Source organism: Protopterus annectens, chromosome 6.part0 (genome assembly GCF_019279795.1).
Source record: "Protopterus annectens isolate FY-2018-M chromosome 6.part0, PAN1.0, whole genome shotgun sequence".
NCBI classification, from domain to species: Eukaryota; Metazoa; Chordata; order Ceratodontiformes; family Protopteridae; genus Protopterus; species Protopterus annectens.
The window spans coordinates 1,643,212,545-1,643,230,390 of NC_056737.1; positions in this window are offsets into that span (position 1 = coordinate 1,643,212,545).

Here is a 17,846-nt window from a genome sequence, read left to right on the forward strand (position 1 = left end):
CCAATATTACTCAACATTGACCACAGTTGCACTAGTTGGTGTGTGCGATTCTGTTTGCATATACTACATGGTGGTAAATGCTGTTTAGCACTACTTTAAATTTCTTAACACATGGCAATCATGCCTCAGGTGGTGCTGCAGGGCTGCCTATGCCGGATGCACATACTACACTCCCTGTGCATGTTTGAAAGCAGGTAGTGTCAACATAGGCATCCCTTTTACTATAGGTGCAAGTCAGAGAGAGGTATCATTTCCAGAGTTCCTACTGAGCCAGTGTATGTGCTATGCGTTGCCTCTTTGCCAAGGCCAAAGCATACTGGGAACGCCTCCTTCTGCCTACTGAGACAGGCTCAGGTTGTTCCTCCTCCGAGTCAAGCTCTGCCTGTAATGACCTTGGCAATGGTGGGGGGCTGTTTGGCCCAGGCCTATGCTGGTCCTGCTGCAGCTGTTTTTGCAGGATCATATTATGTAACATAGCACATACCATGACAATTTGGGTACATGTAGTTGGTGAGTACTGCTAGGCTCCACCAGATGTGTCCAGGTACTGGAACCGTGACTTGAGCAGCCCAAACACACACTCAATTACATTTTGTGTTTGTGTGTGTGCCTCATGATGGCGTTCCTGTTCAGGTCTGTGTGCGTTTCTGATGGGTGCCATCAGCCACGGCTCCAGTGCATAGCCAGCATCCCCCACTAGGTGACCATGTGGGATGCCCCCATTGACAAATGTCTGGTACAGCTGCGTCAGATGCCAGATATGGGAATCATGGTAGCTTCCAGGGCTGCCAGCACACACATTCAGTATTATGCCCTGGGCATCACACATGACCTGGCAGTTGATGGAGGGGAAGCCCTTGCGGTTGAAGTAGACCCTACCCCGCTCGCCGGCTGGTGCTTTGATGCATATGGGCGTGCAGTCTATTGCACCCACTACCTCAGGGTATTCCATTATTTGCTGGAAGAGACACATATTGCTGGCCAATAACTCATGGGAATTGGGAAAATATACATGATCACCGACATGTGCTGATATGGCATCCAGGAACTGGTGCAGTACCCTAGATGCTGATGCCTGTGATATCCCCATCATATCACCAGTTGGTCTCTGGAAGGTACCTGTTGCTAATATTCTTAGTCCAAACACATACCTTGGTTTTCACTGGGATGGGTTCCCTTCTGTTGGTTCTGTGTGTGAGGCATGGCCTGCACAGCTCAATAATTTGCTGCAGGAGGTCTCTGTCCACTCAATAGTGCGCCACTATCTCCAGCTCATGTAGCCCCTGGTAGGTTACCCTGGGCCTGTACACTCTTCTCCGTCTCCTCACTGCAGGTTGTCCAGCAGCATTTCCATTGTCACCACCATCAGCATGTTGCATATGTCACCTTATAACAGCAATGGCAGCCCCTAACATTTCTTTGTCTCAGTAAAGCTTTTTTCAGTTTTCACTTCTATTAGCTTACTGCAGTGTCTCTTGTGAGAAACATAATGGACTGTTGTTTGCAGAGTTTTAAGTACTAGGCTGAGCTGGGCTAGTGTACTGCCTGTGTAATTGCCTGATTCTGATTGTTTTCACCTGCTAGCTCTGCTAGTACTCCCTGGTAGCTTCCTACTATTTGTTGTGCTTCCTATTTCCTTTCAGTTTCCTCGGGGGGGGGGCAGTGCCACGCACACAAGCGCAAACATGCTCACAGCAGCTCACACATGCACACACATGCTTACACAGACTACAACTTGCTTATTCAGGTTAAAACGCACGCACACCAGCGCAAACATGCTTGCAACACTTTAAACTGCTTTCTACCTGCTTACTCTGGCTTAAACCCGCGCACTCACACTTACACACGCGCACACTGTCTTACTCAGGTTTACAGGCGCGCACACGCACGCATACCCACTCAGCAAGAAACTTTGGTGTTATTCCTGGCATACACCTTCCATTTCTTGCATTTACCTAGCCTACCTGTTGACACACCTCTTTCAATGATGTGTAAATGACAGCTGACACATACCACTCTGCTCCAATGAGCTTCCCTTCTTTCATACATACCCCACTCGTGATGTCACCTATCTTCTACTCTGTTACTCCCCTTATCCTACTCCTACACTCCACTGACTGTGCTCATTTGCTATGTAAACCTGCGATTCACTATCCTATCCCTCCTTTGCATAGGATTGCCTACTAATGCTTGGTTACGTCTCTTCGACTGTGCTTCCCCCCTTAGCTACCTCTACTCGGTGGCCATGTTGTCTTTAGCCTGCCATTCCCTTGCACTGTAAATTAACAATCTAAAAAAAATCCACATTTGTGGGTTTTAATTTTTATTTTTCTGTTTTTTTAGAGCACAGCCCGTTTGTGTGGCGCTGCGCTACGCTTAAACATTGGAAATTGGAGAAAAAAAATAAATTATTTTTTTTTTCACATTGCATCAGGAAACATTGCCATTGGCCATATATTTGGCCATTGGCATGCTTCCTGCACTGGATGCAACCTTTATTTGGAGCTGTCACGGCTCCGTTTTGCTATTTGCAGTACGGTACTCAGTTGTCAACTGAATACATTTCTGCAGATAACACTGCTCTTACTCGGACAGGTTCGGGTTTCCTGAATTGCAAATCTACCTCATTTGCATGCCTTTCACCTGCAATTGAGGTAATTTGCATAACCCGGCCCTGTCCGTGTAAGAGCCGTTTTAGGAGCTCTCTTGCACACCCCTGCAGGCTGTTCCTGGATCGCTCGTCGGACATGATGGCTGCATGGAGTCTTACTCTACTCTTAGGCTCTGTGCAAGCCATCGTGAATCCGGCCCAATGTCATCTCTTTTCTTATAATGCAGTTATCCAAATGTCTTTTAATTTAGCTTGCTGATTTTTATCCTTGTGTATCTCTTTATTAAACATTTTAGAGCATTAGAGACAAATATGTTTCAAATCTACATCTGCCTCCATACATTAATCTAGTAGTAACATACATACAGATGATTTTTCATGTCTTTGTACTTGTAAATTATAAATGGCAATCCTTCTTTGTAGTCAGTAGCAGTTTATAGGAAACTTCATCCTTAAAAATGTGTTATAACTATAATTTCTTACAATGAATATCTATCTCTATATATCTAAACCTACATATATCTATCTATCTATATATATATATATATATATATATATATATATATATATATATATATATATATATATATATATATATATATATATATATATATATATATATATATATATATTTTTTTGTATTTATTTATCTATCTATGTATACACACACATGCGCAGACACGCACACACACACACACACACACACACACACACACACACACACACACACACACACAGAGCTATTTGTATACCTATTGGACTATCTGTATCAATTTTTTTTTTAATTCTCCAAGTCTGTTGAGCTTCTAATACCATGATCGGAATGGACCCCATTCCTAAGCCAAAGTATGATTAAAGTTCATGAAATTAGTACTGTTTCAGTTTTTGATGTTAGCCAGAAGTGCTCTTCGCAGCACCTGCAATGTGACCAGTAATGACTCCTTCTGTAATTCATGGGGAGTTGCATGTATCAGTAACCTATCTAAGTATGATTGTAAATTCTTTTTTATAAGAGCCATTGCTCCTGCTACTATTAGAACTATCTCAGTATCCTTCTTCCACATTTCTCTTGTTTCTACCTGCAAATCCTGGTATTTTATGACTGTGTATTTCTATATGTAAGACACTGTAGTCACTGGATGTAGCAATTTCAGTAATCAATGCTATTTTTGTCTTCTTTTCATGGACTACTATATCTGGTTTTCTTGCATCTATTTTTTGAACTGTTAGTAATGGGTGATCCCATGTGCTATAACCTTCATCATTTTCTATAATGCTTTGTGGCTCATGTTTCCAGTGTTTTTCAGCTACTTCAATATTATAATGTTTGCACAATCCCCAATGCAACAGTCTTGCCACATTATTATGCCTTTAAGTATGCAGTCCTTCTGCCATGAGTATATCACAGCCAGCAACAAGATGTGTGACTGTTTCCAATTCTGTTTTACAAAACCTGCATTTGTCTGTTTCTCACTCATGTTCAATAGACTTTGTAAACCAATGTGTACATAGTCCACTATCTTGGACTGCCAATATTAACCTTTCATCTTTTGGTTTAAATTCACCTCTCCTTGACCATTTCTGCATTCGATCCTGATCAACAAGAGTTTGTTCCAAGAGTTTTCTACAGTTGCAACTATATTTATGCATTTTCTGCAGTTCTTACCTTCTCATGTGATCCTTCACCTTATATTGTTTCTTTTATTTTTTTGGCACATTCAGTTTCTGCCTGATTTTTATCTACTTCTGGTTTTATTTCCATTCCTGCTTGATGCCAATATGTTTCTGCTAAACTAAGGAGATAAGTTATCTTAGATTTATTCTCCTCATGTTTTAAAACTTTCACTACATGTGGGTCTTGTGAGGTCATCAGATATGTATGCAGTCCCATGATTACTAATATATACATGTAATCAATTTCAAGGAAGCCCATACCTCCTTCAGAGCAGGGAATATGTAATATTGGTATGCACTGATTTTTATAAATCATTTGATGAAAATGAAGCCTCCTTCTTGTTTCCCTGTCCAACCTATCCCAACAAATCTGGGGTCAGTCAATCATTCCAAAACTGCAAGTTAGGACAGGAAGAGCAAATTAGTTTATAGCTTGGACTTTGTTCCTAGAAGTCAACACTGTTTTCATATTCCTTACTAAGTTTTATTCACATTTGTCCATGTTTTATTGTTGATACATCACTAATTCCCAAATATCTATACACTCCATCTTGCTCAAGTTAATTTATATGACATTCTTGTCCCAAACTGATGTGTTCTCAGTGCTGCAGCTTTCCTGCTTTAAAGGTTGCTTTTGCACACTAATCAAGACCAAATTACATTCTTATATCATCTAAAAAGTTTTGACTACTTGCAGTTGTGTTTTCAATTCCTCATCTGATGAACTATACAATTTTAAATCATCTACAAAAAGAATATGATAATTCTCTATATTTTCTTGTTTTCTGGGAGCCAAATTCTAGCCATGACCGAATCTGTTATGTTGACAGCTTAATGGGTTAAGGACAAGATAAAAGAGCAGCAGTGACAGATAATCACCCTGAAATATCCCCATTTGAAATTTTATCCCTGGAATAATTATTTGTCCTTTGTCATGGCTTAACTGCAAAGTGGTTTGTCACTGTTTCATGGTCACTGTAATGTAATCAATCAGTGTAAGGTATATATATTATACATTTTTAAGCATTCTTTTATCCATGAATGTGGGATATTGTCAAATGCTTTTTTCTAGTCTATCCATACCCATACTTAGATTCTTTGCCTTTTTACAGTTCTCCATTGTAACTTTATTTAACAACAAATGATCATTTGTTCCATATGACTTTCTTTTATTACCTTTTTGTTCTATTGCCATGTTTGAGTTTTCTTCTAAATGACTATAAACTCTGTCAGCATAAATTCCAGTGTATAGTTTATAAGTGTTGAAAGGCAAGTTATTGGTCTATAGTTGTTAGGTTAGCTTGCAGATTCACTTGTTAGTAAGAGTATTGTTTTTCCTGTTGTTAATAAGGCTGGTGTCTGTTCAGGGTGCACATATAAATAGCTCTTATGCATGGCTCAATCTTCATGTAAAGGTGTTAATACTTTTAGCCAGATTTTAGGTACTGCATCTTGGCCTGGGATTTTCCATTTAGGAGCTTTTCTTAACTTGTTTTCAATTTCTCTGGCCATTACTTCATCCCATTTCATATCCTGTACATTTGAACTTCTTATTCTTTCCTTTACTTCTATCCATTCAGCATCTTTGTTATGTTCCACAGGATCTAGATAGATATTTCTCCAAAAATGTATCTATTTCTTCTTTTTTTGGTGGTGTTTCAATTCCTTTTGCCTTGTTTATCAATTCGCTATAAAACATTTTTGGTTCATCAATAAATTGCCTATTTTGTACTTTTCCTTTATATTTATCTGCATATCTTCTAAGTTTTTCTGCCAGTACTGATATTTTTAATTTATTATTTGTGATAGTGCAGAATAGATCCTGATCTGTTCTGAGACTGCGTATTGCTTTTATCATGTTTATCTTTCTGAATATTTTTGTTAATATGTTCCCTCTTCTATACTTTTCTAACATTGACATTTCTTGTCTTATTTGCTTTATAATTTTCTCTATTCAATACTTCTATGATGGCATTCGATTTCTCCCTTTCCTTTCCCTTATTACCATGTGTTTTTGTTTTAAGACTTTATCTGTTATTAATTTAACTACACAGTAATATATCCTATTTACTTCTGTTATATCACATGAATCTCTATGGACAGTCCAAATTGCTGTGTTCATTTGTTTTATCAAACTTCTAACTTTTTGGATTTTATTGTCTTTTTGTATTTTGTTTCTTTCATTGATCTTAATATATCTGTCCATCTCTATTAAATCAAGCAACTCTTCTCTTATATCATTTTCTTCTAAACTGAGGGCACATTCTTTGTTCTCCATTTCCTGCCAGCATTCTTTAGAAAGTTCCAGAGCATCTTCTTGTGCCATGTTCTCTTCAGTTTCATTCTGTGTCATCCATTGCTCTTTCATATGGGAACTCACTGGCCTATCACTCCACAACATTGACTGCATCAGAGTTGCCATAGTTTCCTGTTCCTTCCCTAGGTGTGCAACTCAACTGAACATTTGTACTGGATCCCTTTGGAAGGTTCCAAAGTATCTTCATATGGCAACTAATCAGATGTTTCCTACTCCATTGGTTTCTTCCTAATTTAGAGATGCATTGCTCTATCCTGCTGTGATGTTATCTGAGTTAAGTTTTCTACACTAGATCCATTACCTTGCAGGTAATACCATAACCTCATTTTTATTTCTTTAACTTCACCATTATTAATCCTCTTTTCTAATTTTCCTCTTTGTTTTTTTGACTTTTGTATTATAAAATCTTCCATGTCCTGATGCCTTTGCCTATATTTCTCTTCAAATATCTTTGGTGCTGCACTTTTTGTATTGATTAGTTTTGCTTTCTACTTTGCATAAATATTGCAACATATTAAATCTCTTTTTCTTTCCCATGTCCATATTTCTTCTTCAAACGTTTCCTGCTCCTCCTGTTTCTCCTTACGTTGTGGACTCTTTGTTCCATCATACTGTGCTATAACCTGTGTTAGACTTTCTGCACTATATCCTTAACTTTTGCAAGTATTCAATAACTTCAACTTCTATTTTTTTAAATTTTACTTTACTAATCTTTTCTATGTTCCCTCTTTGTGATCTTATTTTTTTATTGTGAAATTTTCCATAGCTGGATGTCATTGCCTGTATTTTTCTTTGAATATATTTGAGGCTGCCTTTTTTGTGTTGATTAATTTGGCTTTCTCCTTTGTATAAATATTGCACCATATCAGATCTCCCTTTTCCATGCCCATATTTATTTTTTATACATTTCAAACATCTCTGGATTTTGTTCTTTTTAGTTGTGCAGCTCCTCAGTTGTTTCTTTTTCCAAACAGCCCAAAGTTTCTTGGTCTATGCAGTGCTTTTCATGAATCTGTTGTATTAATGAACACAAATTTGCATTTGAAGCTTCTGCCAGTTTTTACTTGCGGAAGTAATTTTCTTTCTTCTCTTAATCTTTTTGTATATCTTCTGTCAGAAAATTCTGTGCTTTTTGCATAATAATGACAATGTATCATTTTTTTCTTATCCTCAATAGTCCACTCAGTCATCTTTATGGCTTTTTTTGGCCTATAAGTTTTTGTGATTTTTGTGTACTGCAACTTCCTTCTACAATGGTGGGGATCACCCCTGGGCCTGACCTAGCACCATTGTAGGAATATTCACGTGTCTTGAAGGATTCTACACTGTCATTTTTTCCAGTCCTAGCACCAATGGACTAACAGGATTGGGCGCTTTATTTATCCTTGTGCACCTGGCTATCTTTTTTATTTATTAACCTTCTTCTGTCTATGCTGTATGTTATATAAAATATAGTGTATATGTCAGTGTTGTCTTGGTGAGATTTTGTGAAAAACAGGGTCCACCTCATGAAGGCACTCACTAACACTTGAGGATAAATTCAGTTCCAGCAATACAACTCTCCTTTGCTTGGTGAGTTATCATCTGTCCATTTGGTCAGACCAGACACAGATATAAAGATATAGTAATTCAAAAGGCCGGTAGAAAAATGTATGTGTAGTTGTAAACAAAATTGACTGCATATATAAGTGAATGCTTATTTCCAAGGCTAAATTCATGTTTTACATAATATATTTAAGTAGGAGTTTGAAAAGGTGACAGTTGTGAATGTAACCAAGATAGTGTTATAGTGGTTAATGAGTGTGTGTGTGTGTGTGTGTGTGTGTGTGTGTGTGTGTGTGTGTGTGTGTGTGTGTGTGTGTGTGTGTGTGTGTGTGTGTGTGTGTGTGTGTAAGTGTTCTTGGTTCAGGGTAAGAGAAAGGGTATATATTTAGCATTATGCTTGTTCAGTGCTGTGTGCATTCTGCATCCTTTTTGTCTTGTGTAGTGGTACTGTAAGGGAAATGGTTTTAACCAACATAATGTGCAGGGTTATGGCTAGAGCAGGGATACAGTTACAGTTTGGGTTAGCACATGAGAAAGGTTGTGCAGGCTTACATTATATTCATATCCTTCAGTAAAATACTTTGGTTTGTAATGATGATATGTTGCCTATTGTTGGCACAGTTAACAATTTCATATTCCAAGATTCCTTACTGTGCATCCAAGGATATCAAGACCAAATGACTGAAAATGTAGGCCTAAGTCTACATTTTGATTTGTGTATTGTTTACTCACATTTATTTGTTCCAGAATACCAATGGAAAGATGAATTTTTAATGCCATTTTCAGTGACGTAACAAAGTCCCATTGGCATAATGTCCTGATTTGCAAGGAAGACCTCTGCTGCTATACCCTGTCCTTCCTTTACTTAAGTCTGAAGTTACTTTGCCTTGGTAGAAAAATATTATCCCTAAGGGACTGCTGAAGCATGCATCATGGCACACTTCATCTTCTCACTCATTTTCTACTTCTGTTTATTCTTTGGCAATTAATAACTTTTAGATTTTGAAAGACATATTCTTTTTGTCATATTTGTATGTCCTGAGGATTCATTAACATTGAGGCTGTGGCCATATTGTAGTAAGATACTACATGGTCATAAAAAAGTACAGCATGTAAACAAAGAAGTGTGGATTACAAATCACATTATCTGAAGGAAGTGCGGGTGCACAGGTTTGTGGTAAGGATATAAACAACATTATCTATTGACTGAAACAAGAAACCTTGAACAAGAGAAATCCCAGCAGCAGAGAGATACTGAAGGATGGCATGGTGATCACTGGCAGATATTATGGTGATGTTTTACAATACTTCCAATGTTATTTGCATAAGCAACAGTCATGGAAGAGTTCACCACTAAAAAAGTTTAGGATAATGCAACAATTTTTTAAATGCCTTTATTGAATTATCACCTGTGACATAGGCAAATTTACATTTATACAAAAGTAATCAAACTGTATTAACAAATACAGCCATTTCAGACATTTTGAATTATACATGGCACACCTCAGCCTCTCAGCGCAAGAATTCTGAACACACACACAAGTAATATGGTGACAAAAGCTCAAATTTAGGACAATGGGTAATAACTGCTCTACTGTATAGTGGATGTGCAGGGAACAAGAGTTATTGCATTAGCATGCAATTTCTATAGGGCATGAAGTCTGAAACTTAAAGGTCTGTCATCAGTGACTGCAGTCTTCAAGGATATGCCAGACAATTGCAAATGTCATGAGGAACACACTATATAACTATGATGCATAAATACAGACAAGTTATGCAAATTTCAGCAGGAGAGAAGTTTCCACATGGAAGATGTGGGATATAAAAGTAAGCCATTAATTTGATGCACCAACACATACATACCGAACCACAATGGGAGTGCTAACCATGCATCCATACCATACCATGAAGGTAAGATAAAAACAGAGGATGGTTTGCCTTGAATTGAATCAGTGCAGCACTGCAGACCACATGCCAGTATATTTTAGTTGTAATGTTAAGGTGAGACACTACAGACAGCATAGTGCAAGAGGTCATAAAACCACTAAGAAATGTTTCACATGCACAGACAGATTGCAATAAAACAGAACATGAAACAGACTTCAAGTAAATTAAACCCAGAATTTTCATATGATAAATTGTCTATGCAAATACATGAAAGAATTGTAGCTAGTGAAGCAGTCATGATGAAAGCCACTCACAGCACACCAAACATATTTGCAGATATACAGAAATCACATAAATAGCCATTAATAACATGTATCCCCAACAAGCCATTATAACAGTGACATAAGAGCCAGATAACTAAATTATATTAAGACAATGCCAACATAACCCAAGCACTGCACACAGTGATGACAGGTTAGCTAACTATGGGAAATAAAGCATATGAAATCACTAAAAGTGAAAAATCTCAGGGTGGCACTGAAACCCTGATGATATCACTGGCATCTTTAAGACTGCTGTATTAAGAGGGCATGCTGCAGAACCACTGCAAGCAAAGGTGCATGGAATAACACAATTCTATGTTACAAACAGTTGACACCAAGCAAACAGTGCACATACATGTGTGCACACCTATGCAGAGTTCCTCAATGAAAATTTACCTAAACAGCAGAGACCACCAAAACACCCTCATAAACATTCCACACACAACACCAAATATATCACACAGAGCAGACATCACACCATTGTCTCAAACACTGCCCATAAGGCAAAACAATAAACCAACACAGCCCATAAGACATAACAATAAACCAAACATACTAGTCATTGGTGACTCAGTTGTGAGACACACCAATGTTCCCCTCACCAGGCTCGACAAGGAGAATGTCATGGTCAGTTATCTGTCAGGTGGTAGAATCCACCAAATCATGCATGCACTTAAGTCTCTCTACAGCAGGTACAGTTATGATTCTGTCATTGTCCATGTTGGTGTGAATGCCTTGAGACATACCTCCGTAGACTATATGAAGAGAGACATGACTGAGCTCTCAGAATATGTGTCCCAGGCAGGTATGACACTAGCCCTAAGCAGCATTCTACCTTCACCAAAAATGATGCCACAATACCAACAAAAAATAATTGACTTCAACAATTAGCTTAGTTTCTGGTGTTATTCCAAGGGGATCCAGTATCTGTCTGCCTGGGATGACATGGTTGACAGGCCTTGATGCTTTGCCAGAGATGACCTCCACCTGTCACCCCTGGGATTCCAGATCCTGGCCAAGGCTCTTGCCTCTCCTATTATTCCTTTTTTAGGCAACGTTCCAAAGACCAACTTTCCAACATAATAGATCTGTCAAAAGGCAAATTGAATGTCATGCTGCTTAATGCTAGGAGCTTTAACCTGAAAATGCACTCATTGGAGGCTCTCCTCACACTGAAAGATGCCAATGTCTGTACAGTCATGGAAACTTGGTTCAGAGCTGTGGAGAGCACCCCTGCCTTACCAGGCTATACCTCATTCCACACATTATGACCCCAAAATGATGTTGGGAAGACTAAGGGTAGTAGATTATCTATCTTCATTAAAGATAGGCACACCTCCAGACCGGTTTGCCAGTATGATGCACTGGAACTACTCCAAGTGCAACTGACAGTTGGCAACACACCCATCCAAGTTATAGCCAGCTATAGACCCCCCTCCATGACTCAGGACACCCTCTCCTCCTACCTGGACCTACTTGACTCCATCAAGGTACCCCCTAACACCATGATCCTTGGTGACTTCAACTACCCCCCATCTATAGACTGGGTGAACTGTTCCTGCACTAATGCAGTCACCCAATGATTCTTTGACTTCATCAGTTCTAACACACTAGACCAGCTTGTGTCATCCTTCACAAGGGGAGATAACATTCTGGACTTGGTTCTCACCAACATGGGCAACTGCTGCACTCATTGGAGGCTCTCCTCTCTGGTGAGATCAGATCATTGGTCTGTCTCATTCAAACTTTCTATCCCACCCAACCCCCCCAGTCATAATCAGGCTAAAAACCTTCTCAAAAGCTGACTACAACCTCCTAAGGGAGAGTGTCAGTAGCTTCACATGACTGACCTCTCAGATGATGCAGACAACTATGCTAAACTGCTGTATGCAAGCAACTATAGAACTGCATGAACTCAACCATACCCAACAGAACTAAAACCAGCTCCTTAAGGAAACACAAACTTGTCTGGTGGACATCCTCTATCAACAGGCTTTATAACAAAAGGAATAAACTGTTGTCCAATTGTAAAAGGGAACACATTTCAAGTTGGAAAAACTCCCTCCTTAGCCTCAACAAGCAATTTAGATCACTAGTGAAAAACCTCCAAAGCCAATTATGAATTGAAACTAGCTTCTAAAACAAAGGGAAACCACAAAACCTTCTTCAGTTATGTCAGAAACATCCATGGCAAAGCCCAGGTTTGTTCCTAGTTAATACTTAACAGTATCACTTACAGTGATCCTGTTGACTTTGCCAACCTGCTAGCATATAGGTTTGGCAGAAACTTCACCCCCCTTTACCCCCAAAGACCCACTCAACATCCTCAATACTTGTCCCGCACCTCACATCTCTGTAGATCAAGTGTTTAAGGTCCAACACAAAGCAAAGAACACAGCTTTTATGGGACCTGATAGTATCCCAGGCTGTATTCTACACAAAGTCCAGCAAGAACTAGCTTCATCATTGAGAACCCTATTCAACCACAGTCTAAGTACAAGCTTCATTCCAGCAGAGTGGAGAACAGCCATTGTCATCCCTTTGCACAAAGGTGGTGTTACTACTGACCATGGAAACTATCGCCTCATTAGCTTGACAAGTCTGATCAGCAAAGCCATAGAGCATATTATTATATATCTCATAAACAAGGACATAGGCAATCTCCAAGCACTTGACCCCACCCAGTTCAGATTCGTCAAGGGCAGATCTTGCCTGTTGTACCTGGCTGACTTCTTTGAGACTGTCACCAAGGCCCTGGATGAGGGAAAGTCAGTACACACAACTTACCTTGACTTGGCCAAGGCCTTTGTCACAATCCTCCACTCAAGCATCATCAAAAAGCTAACACAACTTGGCATAAATTCCAATCTCATCAGGTGGGTGGCCAACTGGTTCACCAATAGGTTCCACAAAGTCAAAATAGGTGTCTTCACCTCCGACAGCAGACCTGTCACTAGTGGTGTTACCCAGTGATCTGTTCTGGGACCCCTACTGGTCAGCATCTACTTCTCAAAGGTCCAGGCAAAGACAAAAGGCCTGTGGCTGACCAAGTTTGCAGATGACTGTAAGTTGGGTGCTGTCCTTGACTCCCTAAATGATGTTAACATACTGCAAAAGGGTCTCACAGCAACAAATGACTGGTGTTAAAGTCATGGCCTTAAGTTAAATGTAAAAAAATGTATTATCATGCCATTTGGCAACAACATGGCCCCTAATGATTACCACATCAACGACAACACCCTAAGCCCACAACCTGTAGTAAGACACCTGGGTGCTGAGGTTGACAACAATCTCACATTTGACCATCATGTAGCGGCAGTGGTCAGAAAAGCCTTTTACCTGGTTCATCACATAAGTAAATGGATTGCATCCAGAAAAAGAGATGTTATTACCCCCTGTACTCCTCCTTCATTAGGCCAATATTTGAGTATAATGTCGCATTTGGTATGTACCTCTCCAAACACCTGCACCAACTGGAAAGGCCACAGAAATGCCTCACAAAAAGAATTCATAGCCTCCAACACCTGTCCTATGTGGACAGGCTCAAATCACTATCACTCTACTCTGTATTGTACAGATTGCTCAGGGGTGATCCTGCCCTACTAGAGATACTCCATATCTGTAAGTCTAACTCCTCATGTATTACCAATTTGAAAGGCCTAAATCTAATATGCGACATCAACAAAACCTGCTGGAAAGACAAATTTGTCTCCCAGAGGCTGCCCTGTCACTGGAATAGACTTCCTATGCATAACAAACAGAGGACCTCGCTGACTCTATTCAAGTGAAACTTTGATGAGTGGATGGGAAACCACAAATTTATCCCAGGGGTTCTACCTGTGTACCTCACTGACAGGGGTGACAGGTGCTGACTGAGGTTTCTTTTTTGGGGATAAACTCTCGGCTAGGATTATAAGGGCCTCAGGGCCATTAGCCTAGTAATCTCCTATGATCCTATGATCCTGTGAACCCATGGCTCATTACAACCAAGTGCACCTCCAAGAGTTTCTGCAGTTACCTCCTACTGTGCCTCTAGGCATCAAATATAGCTTGTTCATATTTTCATTAATAATTCCAAAACCATGCTACATACAAGTTATCAGAATATTTTATCTTGAAGCATACATGATGGCAAACATAATTATATTGGTGACAGTGAGTATTTGTTTGCACTGTAAGGCTATAACTTCATTTTTTAAAGACTCAACCCACACCCACTGGGAGTTAAAGGTACATTCTCAAAAGAGCTGTACTGGAGGGAATAAGAGAATACTTTCTTAGGAAAAGCAAGACTTGTTAATAGAGCACTTAGGAAAAAAAGAGGCTGCCAGGTAGATTTCAGGGGACTAGATTACCTGCTATCAGGCAAAGAAAATGCACATACGTATGTTTGAACCCCTGACCTCATTAAAGAATGTAGTCACGAGAAGAGATTATTAATGAGGCATCAGGAAAGATGTGGCTGCCAAATACATTTCAGTGGAGTAGACTACCTGACATCAGGCAAACAAAACACGTATACTTGGGTTTAAACTCCTGACTTTGTCCAAGGATATATTTATCTGAAAAGAGCATTAGCAAGACTTGTTAAAAGAGTACACAGGAAAAAGGTGGTTACAATATACATATCAGGGGAATACACTGCCTGATATCAGGCAAACAAAATGAACATATCTGGGTTTGAACTAACTTTGTCCAGGGAGAGATTCACTTGAAAAGGATATTTACAAGGGATGCTAACCAGCCACTCAGAAAATTAGAGGCAAACAGATATATTTCAGACGAACAGAATAGATTGCATCAGGCAAACAACATGCACTCGTCAGGTTTCCAACTCATTACCTTTGTCACTGATAATGGAAATTAATGGACATGACCATAATACACCACAATTATAGGTGTTCTGAAGAGGTGTGTATGTTTAAAAAGAATGTTGCAGCATGTAAAATGCACATTGAAAGTTTTATAACACAATTAAAAAGTGATAGCTAGCACACAAAATAAGAATCAATGCAGGAAGCTGTCAGATGGACATACCATGTTACTACAGTTTTATACTTATGCTGCAGTATTACCATATGATAATGACAGTTATCAGTACGCCAAAAATTAGATCAGCATAGATTTGAACTCTGCCTGCATAACTCACAGTCACCAGAGATGTGCAGTAGCTAATGACATCACAGAAAAAGATAAACAACTCTTATCAGAAAGCATACATATGGAGGAATGCCATTAAATGTTTGCATATGAATGAATATAGCTATGGTTAAAAATGAACACAAAGGAAGTAAACACAACCCCATGAGAAAGTGTCACATCCAAGTAGACTTTGTCATAGTCATTACTGGCTATTAACAAGTGGTTTATACAATGCTAAAATGTCTACCAGACTGAAATGGGACTCCAGCCCACTTAATTCACATTTTCATGACCTATTTTTAGCTACTGATGCCACAGGACTAGTTGTACAATAGTTGTTAGAAAGTACACATTTGAAGGGTGTGACAATAATATGGAAGACTGACAAATGAGCATTGCACAACAGACAACAGCAATAAGTCGATCACAATCCTCAACATGTCTTACAATTTTGTCATCCTATCAGGGCTACAGTGAACTGTAGAAGCTATCATAGCTGATATGATAAATATATTGACTTAGCTATATCAGTACAATTTTTCCTTTGTGCATTGACTCTAAGCTCCATTGCATGATGGTCAACATTGCCATGCAGCAGAAGGTAAATTCAAAGAGGTTTTTGTCATAAAATAAGTAATGATAATTACTACCTCCCAGCACTGAATAGTAATGCTGCTTTGTGCTACGTGTCATTCATAGAATAGTATTAGGATAACTGCCCTTGTGGAATTTTTAAGCCTAGCCAATTATCCCATGTAGAATCAAATCTTGCATCTTTTGTCTGTAAGGTAAATACATTAACCATTATGCCAACCTCCCATTCCTCATGGAACAGCAAATCCAAACAACTCACATTGTTGAACTGGACATGCTTACAAGGGAGTGGAGTATGTAGGGGATCATAATACTCTACCCAGCAAAACTAAATAAAATGTCTTACACAGATGAATACTAAGCTAACTGCTCTGGAGAGGATTTTAAGCCTAGACAATAACCCAAGGTCAGAATCAAACCTTGTACTTTGCATTTAGGAGGTAAATACCTTAAATATGATGTCAAACCAACCCCTTATGCCAATGCAAACCCTCACCACATCACTTCTGTTGAATAAATTCTTCCTTCATGTCACCAGCTTCTGATTTTGCTCACTCGCTTGAGGCACCCACTGTTGGATTCGAAAACCTGCTCATCTTAGTCACTGTTTCTAGACCTGTGCACAGGCTACTGATGCCACAGTAAAAATCAATGCACAGTTGAATAGTTAACATGAACAGTGTGTTTAAATGAATTGAGATCAAACCCCTCCACCCTGAGAATGGGTTATCACTAAGTAGAATTGCACATATCACACCTGTTTAGTACACAAGTCCTGCATGTCACCAGTTTCTGGTTTTACACACTGATACACATTATATGCTGCCAGATTCAAACACCTTCCTATCCAAGTCACAGACTCTACACCTGTGCTATAGCTACTGATGCCACAGAAAGTCATAGCACAGTTGTCAGAAAGCACACAGCTGAAGGGATGATATCAGCAGTGTGTTTGAATGAATATTGCATCCCTTAGAAGGGAATATAAAAACTGAGCAATCAAAACCCTACAACTGTGAAAATGTTACCAATAATTAGTATTGCACACTTCACATCTGTAGACTAACTATTTCCTGTATGTCAACAATTTATTTTTTATACATCCTGATATGAAGTCCATGATAGTAGATTTGACACCTACCTAAGACATATTATCTATACTGATGCAGTAGCTAAACTGTCATAGCACAGTTTGCAAACATCACACAGGTGAAGTGAGTGTGACAACTTTATGGCAAACTGACCAAACTGCCTTGTGAAACAGATACCAGTAACGGATGGATCACAAGCTGCGATATACCATACTGACAATTTGAATATCACTTCAAGAGCACATTGAACCATGGAAGTTGTTATAGTTATTATAATAACTGTCTACTCATACTGATGTCACTATTGCTTTCTGTTGTGCATCAAGGCTAAGCACTTTCATAAAATGATCAGTATATAAGAGTAACAAAAAGCAAATTTTGATTTATTTTTAAAAATCAAACCAAGGAGAAAAAACCATGCTGAGTCCAAAAGGGTTATGAAGAAGTTTGCTAATTCTCAGTAAATAAAAGCACTCACAAAAATAACCCTTTTGGACTCAGCGTGTTTTTTTCTCCTTGGTTTGGTTTTTAGTTGTTTCAGTTTACCTGTGTTTGATTTATTTTTGCCATAGGAGATGAGGTACTACTGCTTAACTCACTCTCGTCTTCATCGTCAGTGAGATTTTGCCTTATCTTAAGCTGTCGAATTAAGGTGTATGTTC